This window comes from Tamandua tetradactyla, chromosome 2, assembly GCF_023851605.1.
Source record: "Tamandua tetradactyla isolate mTamTet1 chromosome 2, mTamTet1.pri, whole genome shotgun sequence".
In the NCBI taxonomy this organism is placed as follows: Eukaryota; Metazoa; Chordata; class Mammalia; order Pilosa; family Myrmecophagidae; genus Tamandua; species Tamandua tetradactyla.
In genome coordinates this window covers 1,721,348-1,734,369 of record NC_135328.1, presented here as the reverse complement: position 1 = coordinate 1,734,369, position 13,022 = coordinate 1,721,348, and the positions used below count along the sequence as shown (strand labels likewise).

Below are 13,022 nucleotides of genomic sequence, written 5' to 3'. Positions count from 1 at the left end.
TTTTTGATATACATTTATAATTAAGTACATATGCAAATATAAGTGCAAATGAAATATTAGCAATAATTAAATGATTTTACTGTGCTTCATAAAGTATATTTTTTGGCCAGCATATCTGGAAAGGATTTGCTTTTCTGCAACAATGGCTGTTCCATGTGAAAGGAAGATAACAATGAGGTCTGTAGATGATGTTCCCACTGGAATCCCTGCCTGCCTTTCTGCGTTGGCAGTCCCAAACTGCATTGAGCTGAGAAACTTTTCACCAAACTGTGATTTAGCGATGGCATATATTTATTTATGTTTGTATTTACTGCTTACAAATTGTACCTCATATTAGCAATTACATTACAGCACAAAAAGAAAAGGAAAAAGGACATTGCTGAGAAATAGGAAAAATAGAATGTAGACTGTAGGCTTTATGTTAATGCTAAATAGCTTTAATTCGGTAATTACACTTCAGAGGATTACACAAGGGAATAACTTGTCCTTAGAAAATGTACATGGAGGAGATGCAAGGTAGTTCCGCGGTAGAATTCCCACCTGCCGTGCAGGAGACCCGGGTTTGATTCCCGGTCCATGCAGTTCCCCCAAAACAAAACAAACAAACAAAAATCCAACAAATTTGTGCTGCAATAACAGGATACTCACATGGAAAAATAATGAAATGTGACCCTGCCATAAATGTCCATGGAAGTAGTAATAATGTTGAATGAGCATGAGGTATCCAACCTACACTCCGAGTTCAGAAAGTGGGCTGATAGGCGTGGAGCACCCCTGGTGCTGGGGCTCAGCCTCCCGCCCAGCGGCTTCCGAAATGGACACGGCGCAGAGGTCAGGCCCGCGCACTGCACTGCGCTGCGCGGCGGGCACAGCCCTGCGGGCACCGAGTCGGGACCAAGCAGGCCCCGGCAGCTGCGGGTTTTATACCCAGTGGGATGCGGAGACGGTCGGGTGAGGCACTGTGGGCCAATCACGGGCAAGTGGGAAACGACAGCCACAGTCGGGGCCAGCTGCAGAGGTCTGTTACTCATTCATTGACCTTCACACTGCACGTGCGAGGGACTCTCCGGCCGGCGCCGGGAACTGCCTCGCTCGGTCAGTGGCTGCCCTGGCCATGGCGCGCTCTGATGGCTGCTGCAGGCGCCCCGTTGGACAGATAGAGCGATATGGCAAATGTGAGCTCTGGTTCTTTGTGGGTTAGGGACAAGTCTGAGTTCTCTGAATGGGCTTTGTATTTTCCTTGTAACTATACTGTGAGTTTGAAAGTATTTCAAATTTACAAAGTTTTTAAAAAATTAAATCTAAATGGATCAAGGACCTAAACATATGAACTAAAATCATAAAACTCTGAGAAGAAAACATGGGGGGAACATACACTTATATTTTATAGTGATTCTATAGATGCGACATCAAAAGCATGAGCAATAAAAGAAAACAAATAAAATGGGCTTCAAAATGAAGAATTTCCATACATCAAGAACACTATCAATAAAGTAAAAAGACAACCTACAGAATGGGAGAAAATAATTACTAACTATATATCTGATAAGGGATTAATGCCTAGAATATACAAAGAACAGCTACACATCAAAAATAAAAAGATGAATGACACAACTTGTAAATGGGTAAAGGATTTGAATAGACATTTATCTAAAGATGATATACGAATGGTCAATAAGCACATGCAAAGGTGCTCAACATAATTATGCATCCCAGAAATGCAAATTAAGACCACAATGAGTACCACTTCACACCCGCTTGGTGTCTATAATTTAGAAGTTGGAAAATAATTGTGTTGGCAAGGATGCAGAGAAACTGAAACCCTTGTGCATTGTAGGTGGCATTGTAAAATGATGTAGCCACTGTAGAAATCAGTTTGGCAGTTCCTCAGAGAATTTAACATAGAATTATTATATGACCCAGCAATCCCACTTCTTGGTGTACACGCAAAAGAACTGAAAGCAGGACTTGAACAGATACCTGTACACTTATAGCAGCACTACTCACAATAGCTCAAAGGTGGAAGCAACCTAAAGGTCTTTCAATAGATAAATGGATAAAATAATATGGTGTATATATGTACATATGTATATATATATGTACACTCAAAGGAATATTAGCATGTTGATACATGCTACAACATTCAGGAATCTTGAAAACATCATGTTCAGTGAAATAAGCCTGACACAAAGTACAAATACTGTATGATCTTGCTTATATGTAATACCAGAATAAGCGAATTTCATAGAGACAGGTAATAGAGTACAGCCTACTGGGGGATCCTGATGGGTGGGTGCAGGTATCTGTTTGAGGTGATGAAAATGTGGAGTGATGGATGTTGGTGATGGAACACACCGTCTACACATCTGACCTGGTGAGATTCATTCCAGGTATGAAAGGAGGTTCGAAAGCCACGCAATGTAAACCACCACATCCACAGTTCATGAACTGGGAAATCTACTACAGGAAATACGTCAATTCTCCCCAAATTCATCTATGGGTTCGTGCAATTCCTGTCAAAATCTCTAAGGTTTTTTGTAGACATGGGGAAGCTTTTCTAAAATTTATATGAAAAACCATAAGCCCTAGAACAGGTAAAATAATCTTGACAAAGAAGAAGAAAATGGGATGGAAAATTAGATATTTACATAGTTTCAAAGTATTTCTCCTCCCAAACACACAAATTTCAAGGAGGCAGGAAAAACCTCACAGTGGGGAAGTCTCACAGACCCCACCTCCACCCAGGTGAGTATCTTCAGTAATGGCACAAACGGAAATTGTGCAATGCCTGGTAGGATGTGGGGAGAAGAACACAGCATTGTTCTTTTTTTTTTTTGCATGGGCAGGCTCTGGGAATCGAACCCGGGTCTCTGGCACAGCAGGTGAGAACTCTGCCACCGAGATGCCGCCGCACCGCCCAGAGCATCGCTCTCATGGAACTCCTGGTTAAGCGTGCATGACTTGAGTCTAATCGTGGAGACCAGCAGACAAGCCCGAATGAGGGGCCCGACCCGGAACAACTGTCCTGTATGTACCCTTAGAAGCGTCGAGTTCAGAAAAGACCACGACTGGGGAATTTACTGGACAGACAGAGACTGAAGGACAACTGGGCACAAAATCCTTTGGCTATAAATGGTACTATTAGGACAATTGGGAAACCGTGAATCCTGGGCCAGAGGGCCAGAAGGCAGTGAGGCACCCACCTCCACGCCCTGAATCTTCTTATTTTACGGGACGTGAGAAAACATCCTGCGTACAGCGAGCAGACTCTGAAGTATCAGGGTGGTGGGACAACAGGTCAGCAACTGATTTCCAAATGGCTCAGGAAAAGAAATTTGTCCTGTGTTTCTAACTTTTCTATAAGTTTGTGATTTTTGAAAATTAAAAACTTTTATAAAGCAATCCAGGTAAATAAGGGTACATCCATGCCGTGTCCCCACACACTCAAACATGACGCGGTCGCTGAGGCGAGAAGGGAGAACATTTGTGCAGAGACACGGTTGTGAGACCAAAAGTGAAAAAGCTGCAACACCATACAATAGGATGATCCTATTCCTGGTTCTAGAATTATATTTACTTGTATGCATGTGAAGAAAATAACACAAAGAAATGCACCCAAATGGTAATGGTAATTATTTCTGAATACTGTGATTATGGATGATCTTTAGCTGCTTCTTTTTTTGCTTACCTGTATTTCCTAATTTCTCTATAGTGAAAAATGACTTGACAAATTTATTAATTTCTTTTAAAGAAAAGCAATCTGTTTACTGAAACTAAATTTGTAAACCAGTAGTATGGCCCTGGGCTTAATTTTCCAGGCCTACCCTGACAAATGCCACACATTGGGTGGCTTAAACACAGGAACTTAAGGCATCAAAGTTTTAGAGGCTGGAAGTCCGAAACAAGGCCTCAGCAGGCCATGCTTTCTTCTGGAGCTGCCATGCCAGGTCCTGGGGTTCCTTGGCCTGCAGACACCCCTGCCTCCACGTGCAGTGTCCCTTGCCACCCTCCCCCACTTCTGGCTTCCACCTCTGTCCAATTTCCTTCGCTTCTAAGGACTCAGTCACAGTGGCCAAAGGCCCACCCTCACTCATTCTGTCCACACCTGAACTCACAATATGTCCAAAGGTCAGTAACAAATGGTTCACACCCACAGGGCGTGGCTAGGACTTGAACGTGTGTGTTTTGGGGGTTATGATTCAACACCCAACTGCACAAGTCAAATTTTTTTTTTGCTTAAAACTGGAAAAAGCTTTTAAGGTTGGATTTATTGAGTTGGACTAAATGCTTATCTGTCTTTTCTTAATTCCATTCTGAGACAGTCTGGTTCATGTTGGTTCCTTTAATTCTTTTACTACATGTTGCTTGCGACTTTTTTCCATTGTTTTAAACTTCTGTTTTCACATCTTTGGAGAACTTCTCTCGTTGACATCAAGCCCTGAAAGTGGCTGGCAGTCGTGATTGTCTGCCCGCGCCCCACTGGGAGAACAACTGCACTTATATCCCCCACTCCCCACCCCTACACACACACACACACACATTTGTTTTCCCCACAGCAGGCCGTGTAACTGCCATGTGATTTCAGTTAGTCGTACTCGTAACCGTCAGCCACGCCCGCTGACCAGTCCTGGGTGAGTATGACACAAGCTGTCAGCCCTGCCTGACCAGAGTCAGAATTCAGCTGTTGTCGTGTGAATTGGGGGGGGGGGGTGGACTGGAAGCTGCCATTCCCTGCTGCTGAGAGTCAGCGTCGCCATCGGAGCAGGCCGGCCCCATCCCCGGGGCGGAGGGACTCCCCAGGTGGCAGACCTGGGCCCTAAGGGGGCTCACCGGAGTCAGAGCACCGGCGTAGTGCCGCTCCCAGGAGGGTCAAGGGCACGTTCCTAAGACCTTCCAGCTGCAGGTGGAGTCTGTTCGTTTACTTATCTGCATGGCCACCTTTGATCCCAAATGCTGAGAGGGAATTAATAAAATGCAATTCCCAAGATGCTCTCAGTTGATGTTTAACTTTCTCCAACAGCTTCCTCTCTCTCATACTTCGTTTCCCAGGTGCGGAGGCTCCAGCCATCAGGAATATGCACTTGGCGAGAGGCGCATTGTTTCGCCTTCATCTAGAGGCAGACCGCCTTCGGTGCTTCCTCATCAAAGCCGTGGGTCCCTGTCTATGGGGTGTGCGTTGCCCCAGCTGATGCCATTCCTCAGGACAGCTAAGTTACTTCCCCTTGAACAGCTGGACAGCCATTCACCCTTCAGTTCGCTGTCAGGACCTCTAGTCTGTGTAGAGGCCCAGGTCCCAGGCTCTGGGGAGCGAGCTTCTGTAACTGAGTGGGACAGGCTAAGGCTCATGTCACATGAACAGCCCCAGAGCCAGCCCTGCAAATACGGCCCCATCTCACATTTTCCATTAATTGCCTGGGGCTCTCTTGCCTAAAGCCGTGGGCTCCCTCCTGCAGCTTCCTTTGCTCTCCACGTTCAGCACTTGGTGTTGCCTGTGTTGGGATTTCAGCCACTCTAATAGCTGTGCCGTGAGATCTCATTGTTTCAGTTTGCAGTGTCCTCACGTTCCATGAGCTCAGCACCTTTCCATAGGCTTTTTGACATCTGTGTATCTTTTTTGGCCAAGTGTCTGTTTAGCTCTTTTGCCCACGTTTTAATTGGATTGTCTACTTTCTCAGTATTGAGTTTTAAGATTTCTTTGTATATTTTGGATACAAGTCCTTTGTCAGATATGTGTTTTGCAAATGGTTTCTCCCAGTTTGGAGCTTGTCTTTCCATTCTCTTAGCATGAACCTTCGCACAGAGAAGATTTTAATTTTAATGTGTTCCAGTATACCAATTTTTCCTTTTGTGGATCCTGTTTTGAGGCTGTATCTAAGAAGACATTGTCAAGTCAAAAGTCACCCAGATTTTCTCCTATTTTATCTCCTAAAAGTTGTATAGTTTAGCATTTTACATTTACGTTTATGATCCATTTTGTGTTGAATTTAGTGAGAACTCTAAGTTCTGTGTCTAGATTCATTTTTTTGCATGCCCAGTTTTGGATGTCCTGTGTTCCAGCACCATTTCTTTACAAAGATTTTCCTTTCTCCATTGAAATGCCTTTGTCAAAGGTCAGTTGATTTTATTTGCTTGGCTTTGTTTCTGGGTCCTGCATTCTGTTCTACTGATCTATTTGTCTATTCTTTCACCAGTATCTTTGTTCTGATCACTGTGGCTTACGCTAAGTCTTAAAGTACGGTAGAGTCAGTTCTCTCACTTTGTTCTTCCTCAGTATGGTGTTAGCTGTTCTAGGACTTTCGCCTTTTCATATAAACTTTATAATGAATTAGTTAATAGCCACAAAATCATTTTCTGGGATTTTGATATATATATCAAGTGGGGAAGAACTGACATCTTAATAGTAAGTTCTCCTATCCATGATATATGTAATATCTATCCATCTAACCACATCTTCTTCGATTTCTTTCCTCACATTTTTATCTTTATATTCACACATCTTTTGTTGGTATATGTTAAATTTTTGTTAGATTTATACCTGTGTTTCATTTTTTTGTTACTAATGTAAATGGTGTTTTTGATTGTGTTTTTAATTTCAAGTTCTAATTTTTCATTGCTGGCATATAAGAAAGAAAAGGACATATATCTTTCAACCTTGCTATGATCACTTATTAGTTCCAGGAGTTTTTTTGTTGAATCTTTTGGATTTTCTACATGGATGGTCATATCATCTGTGAAAAAAAACATAGTTTTATTTCTTTCTTCCCAATCTGTATAACTTTTATTATCTTTTCTTGTCTTGTTGTGTTATTTAGGACTTCTAGTCCAAATTGAACTTTAAAGATAAAAACTACAATGTGTGAGATTAAAAACACATTAGATGGGATTAACAGCAGATTTGAAACTGTAGACAAAAAGATTAGTGAACCTGAAGACTGAGCAAAAACACTATCCAAAAGAAAGCACAGAAATACAGAAATATTTTAAAAAATATTTCCCACATAATGAGCTGTGGGATAACTTCACGCAGCTTACTTTACATGTATTAGTATCTCCAGAGAGTTGGGGGAGGACAGAAAATATTTTTTTTCTGACAAATAATAGCTGAAATTTTTAAATTTTGTTAAAAATTATAAACTCACAAGTCTAAGGATCTCTAAGTTTCTCAAGCACAAGAAACACAAAGAAAGATTACACCAATGCAAATCATAATAAAATTTCTCAAAACCAGTACTAAAGAGAGTACATTAAATGCAGCCAGAGGAAAGAATGGCACATCATGTTTGGAGGAACAAATACAAGGATGACAGCAAATTTCCCATTGGAAAATTGTTTCCCATACAAACAAAAAATTGATGGAGTAACATCTTTAGAGTATTGAAAGAAAATACTGCCACCTAAAATTCTATACCTAACAAAATGTCTTTCAACAACTAGTGCAAATGAAAATATTTTCAGACATACGAAAGCTGAAAGAACTCATCAGCTGCAAACCTGTACTGATGTTAAAGGACATCTTTCAGACAGAAGGAAAGCAGCACCAGAAGGAAGTATGTGGATCAACACAAAGGAGTGAAGAGTAACAGAAATGGCAACTACATGAGTAAACACATTTTTTTATTGTTACTTAAATCTCTTTAAAAGACAAGCAAGTTTTGAACTTCTGGTTAACCAAGATGGCAGTGTGAGACATTCAAGATTCCATTTCTTACCAGTCTTTGAACAATTAACAAAAACTTTCAGAACTATCTTCCTTAGAGCTCTGAAAAATGGGCAAAGGGTTGCAATAAATGGGTGAGTGCCAAATCAAGGAGAGGCAAATTAAAAATGGTAGGAAAAGTTTGTGACATTTGCTGACCCCTCTGCCGCCCCTTTCCTGCTCGGTTTGGCACTAAATTGTGTTCTCAGTGTGGGTCCCCAGTCCTGCTATTGAGGAATCAGACGAATACCCGAGTGCATGTGAGGGGGCGTGTGAATACCCGAGTGCACATGAGGGGCCGTGCAAATACCCGAGTGCACGTGAGGGGCATGCGAATACCTGGGTGCACGTCAGGGGGCATGCGAATACCCGAGTGCATGTTACGGGGCATGCGAATACCCGAGTGCATGTTATGGGGCATGCGAATACCCGAGTGCATGTTACGGGGCATGTGTGTCTGCACCAGTCCAGCTGCAGCATGCTGAAGAACTGCACAGGATGCATGCCTCCGATTCACTGTCCCAGAGCTTGTCCTGCATTCAGAAGAAGCTTTTGCACAGCTATAAATCAGTGTAGGAAACAATCAAATTGCAGTGACCTAGGGACAAAGATTATTGCTTTTAAGACATACAATAGAGCCCCTGGGAAAGTGGAAAAACTATTTCATAGGAAGAAGAGAAAGTGCTTGGATCCCCATTAATAGGGGGATTCTTAAGGCCAGGGTCACATGCCCACAACTGGAAACATGCTCAGAAAAGTCTGGAGAACGCACTAAGTTCTACCTTGAGCTAATCTTAATGTTCACTGGTCGGAGAGCTAAGCTCTGAAGAAGGGCACTAGCCAACACAGAGCTAATTTTCAAGGACAGTAAGAGGTATCTTTTCCATTTGATTGTTTTTGGTAGTGCCTCGCATTCAAGGAAACCTCTGCTGGATCGCTAGTAGTGTACAAATTTAAGGAGCAGACAGCTAGGTCAGAAGCCATCAGTGAAGATAAGCTTTAGACATACCAAAGACTTTGAAAACATGGTCCTAATAAGCGCAGAGAGGAGGACTTCTTGGAAGATGGCAGAGTGGGCGCTCCAGGACTCAGTTCTCTCACCAAGAAAACTAGGAAGCAGGCAAGAACCATCTGAAACAACTATTTTGAACCCCCAGAGATCAGAACACTGTACAGTATCTAGGGAAAAGCAGGAGGAAGAGACTGATAAATTACAGTAAAGAACTGTAAATTTATCTTTCCACATGGCAGCAACCAGTGCCCATACCTCATCCTCACAGCAAGCCACATGGGGTTCAGTCCCTGACTAGCTCACTGGTGACAGAACGGGGCATAAACATTTCCCAAGAATGGGAGTGGGTACAAATGATCACTGATCTCACCCTTTTTTTTCTCACATGGGCAGGCACCAGGAAACAAATGCAGGTGTCCAGCAGGCAGGCGGGAACTCGGCCAGTGGGCCACCGTGGCTCGCCCTGATCTCAGCTTTTGGTTAGCAAATTCTGATGGTCCTGGCTCTGAGGGCAGCTACTGCCTCAACCCACCTGGGCAGCTGCAGAGGTGGTGGAGATTTAAAGGCACTGCACTTCCTCAGGGCTGGGGGATGCGGGCTGAAGGGCTGCACTTGCCGGCCTGGGGACAAAGCAGAGAGGATTCTGGCGCCCTTCCTGGCCTCCCCAGGGCACTGTGGAGACAGTCTGGACCCGGTCCTGGGACTCTGGCCCGGTGTTGGCCGGGAAAGACCGACTTGGAAAATTCCTCTTTGGGGTGGCCATCCTGCAAAAATTATCCCTCCAGAAAAGAGCAGCGTGAGGCGACGGAGTATCATGTGAACACTACAGAGGCTGACAGTCTGGGACAAAGGCCTGCCTGCCTCAGGGACCTGGGAGAGGAGGTCTGTCTCCTGGTGAGCGGAGGGGACAGCCAAGCTACTGGAAACAGGGCAACTCCAAAACGTCTAGTGAGCAAAAGCCCAGGACAAGGCAAGTCCGGAAAGTCAGAAAACCCTGCACAGGAGGCTGGAGCTCAAGAAAGGCTCTGTCTTGTCACCAGCTGGTTCCGAAATCAAGAAACAGCCATCTTAGTGAGTAAATACAAGAGTTGACCTTTTAAAATATTAAAATGTACAGTGTGAAAAAAAAGAGTACAAGACTGAAAAAGAAACAGGAAATAATGGCCCATCCAAAGGAAGAGGATAAAGATACAGAAAAGGCCAATGAAGAAGACAAGCAGGTGGACATACCACACAGAGCCCTTAAAAATGACCTTAAAAATGCTCAGAGAGAAGAAGGAAACTACAGGGAAGGAACTAAAGGTTATCAAGAAAACAATGACTGATCATATGAGAATCTTAGTAAAGAGAGAGAAATTTAAAAAGGAACCAAACAGAACTACTAGAGTTGAAGAGCACAAGAACTGAAATGAAAAATGTCCAGAAGGGTTTTAACAGCTGACTGGAGGAAGCAGAAAGAATTGGTAAATGTGAAGACAAGATACTTGAAGTAAGTCAGACTGAAGTGCAGAAAGAAGAAAATCATAGAAAATGAAAATAGCCTAATTCAGCTATGGGACACCATCCAGCACACCAGTACATGCATTACAGGAGTCCCAGAAGGAAAAGAAAGAAAGGGGCAGAAGGAACAGTCAAAGAAATAATGAGAGAACTTACCAAACTTAGCAAAATACATGATTATGCACATTCGAGAAGCCCAGAGAACAACCAACAGGACAAACATGAAGAAGATTATACTCATCCTCTATTGAATGCAGTGGACAAGGCAAGAGCTGTGAAGGCTGTGGGAGAGAAGCAGCGTGCTCTGTACAAGGAGTCCCAGGTACACTGAGTCATGATCTCATCAGCAGCCACGGAGGCAGAGAGGCAGTGGGCTGAAATACTTAGAGTGCTGAAAGAAAACACTTTCCAAACAATTTTATACCCAGTCAGACTTTCTTTTAATAGTGAGAGATGATGCTATTCCTAGATGAACAAAAGCTGAGGAAGTTTATCCCCACTAGACCTGCCCTACGAGCAATGCTAACGTAGTTCCCAGACTGAACGCACAGAACACCAGACAGTGGTTCAGAGTGGCTAAAAGAAATAAAGCCCTGTGATAAGTGTACCGTTTGAGTAAGCATAGATGCCAGTATTGTTGTATTGTGCTGTGTGATATGTAACTCCATTTCTGACTTCCTACAGGTACTGAAATGTAAATGCATAAACTATAACAGTAAAGGTAGGATCCTGGACATACAGTGTACACAGGCATAAGTGGTAACAAGTACAAAAAAAAAACGGTGGGGGACAGAGGGGTATAGGAAAATTATGTGTATGCTTTTGAAGTTAAGTTGGTATCAAACCAAATATGAATGTTTTATATTTAGGATATTACATTTTAATCCATGGTAACCACAAGAAAAATAGATGAAAAATATATCCAGATAGAAATGAGAATTCACTCGATATGGTATAAAAAAACAAATAAGTATAAAATTAGGCTTTAACAGAATTGAGGGATAAAATGTTTGACTTACAAAATCTAAATAGCAAAATGGAAGAAGAAAGACCTGTATTATAAGTAGTGACTTTAAATGTAAGCTGATTAAACTCTCCAGTCAAAAGGCAGAGATTGGAAGAATGGATAAAAGCATGGCCCAACCATATGCTGTTTGCAGCAGAATCTAATTAAATCCAAAGATACATATAGGTTGAAAATGAAAGGAGTGAAAAAATATACCATTCAAGTAAGAACCAAAAGAGGCTAGGGTGGTTATGCTAAAATCTGATAAAACAGACTTCGTCAAAAACACTTAAGAGGGACAAAGATGGTCATTATATGCCTATAAAGAGGATTTCTTCAACAGGAAGATACAACAGTTATAAATAAATATGCACCTAACAGCAGAGCCCAAAATATAAGGAGCAAAACCGTAAAGATTTGAAGGGAGAAATGGACAGTTCTACATTAATAGTAGGAGAATTTAACACACCACTCTCAATAACAGCTAGAACATCCAGTCAGAAGATTGAAATCACACAATGTATATTCCCCAACCACAATGGAAGCAAGCTAGAAATCAATAACAGAGGAAGAAATGGAAAAGTCATCAAAATATGAAAATTAAACATACTCTCAAGCAACCAATGGGTTAAAGAAGAAATCATAAGAGAAATGAGCAAATATCTTGAGGTGAATGAAAACAAAAATACAATATAAGAAATTTGCTTGGGATACAATTTGCTTGGGATGCAGCAAAGGCAGTGCTGAGAGGCAAACATAGCTATAAACACTCATGTCAAAAAACTATAGACTTCAAATCAGAGACATACATCAAAACTTGAAGAACTAGAAAAAGAAGAGCAAACTAAACCCAAAATGAGCAGAAGGAAGGAAATAATTATGAGCAGAGCAGAGCAGAGATAAACAAAATAGAAAAAAAATAGAGAGAGAATGAACAACAAAACCAAAAGTTGGTTCTTTGAAAAGATCAATAAAATTGTCAAACCTTTAGCTAGACTGACAAAGAAAAAAGAGAGAAGATACAAATAATGAAAATAAAAATCAAAAATAAAAAAAGGGAATGTTACAACTAACCCTGCTGAAATTTTTTTAAAAAGGACCTTAGGAGGATACTATGAACAACTGTATGCCAAAATATTAGATAACCTAGAAGGAATGATCAAATCTTTAGAAACAACACAAACTATCCACATTGACTCAAGAAGAAACAGAAGATCTCAACAAACCAGTTACTAGTAAAGAGATTGACTCTATAATAAAAAAACCCCAACCCAAGAAAAGCCCAGGACCAGACAGCTTCACAGTGGAATTCTACCAAACATTCCTCGGAGACTTACCTCCAATTCTGCTCAAACTCTTCAGAAAAACTGAAGAGCAGGGAACACTCCCTAACTCATTCCACAGGGCCAACATCACCCTTAAACCAAAGCCAGAAAAGATACCAAAAGAAAACTACAGGCCAATATCTCTTATAAATACAGATGCAAAAATCCTCAACAAAACACTTTCAAATAGAGTCCAACAGCAGGTGGTTATAAACATGATAAGTGTGTTTTATTCCAGGTATGCGAGGGTAGTCCAACAGAAGAAAATCAATTAATGTAACAAATGGGGGAAAACCACATGATCGACTCAATGTACCACAGGCATTTGACAAAATTCAGCACCTCTTCATGAAAACAGCACTTAGAACACAAGGAAAATAAGTTGACTTCCTCGACATGAAAGAACTGAAAGCAGGGAGGTGAACGGACATTTGCACCCCAATATTCACAGAGGTATTACTCAAAATTGCCAAAAGAGGGAAA

General features: G+C 41.8%; 1 pseudogene; it reads left to right on the top strand.

The window, feature by feature from the left end:
* The first annotated feature begins 814 nt into the window (after positions 1 to 814).
* Positions 815 to 13,022, top strand: part of LOC143655346 (heterogeneous nuclear ribonucleoprotein D-like pseudogene) — a 37,436-nt pseudogene continuing 25,228 nt past the window's right edge.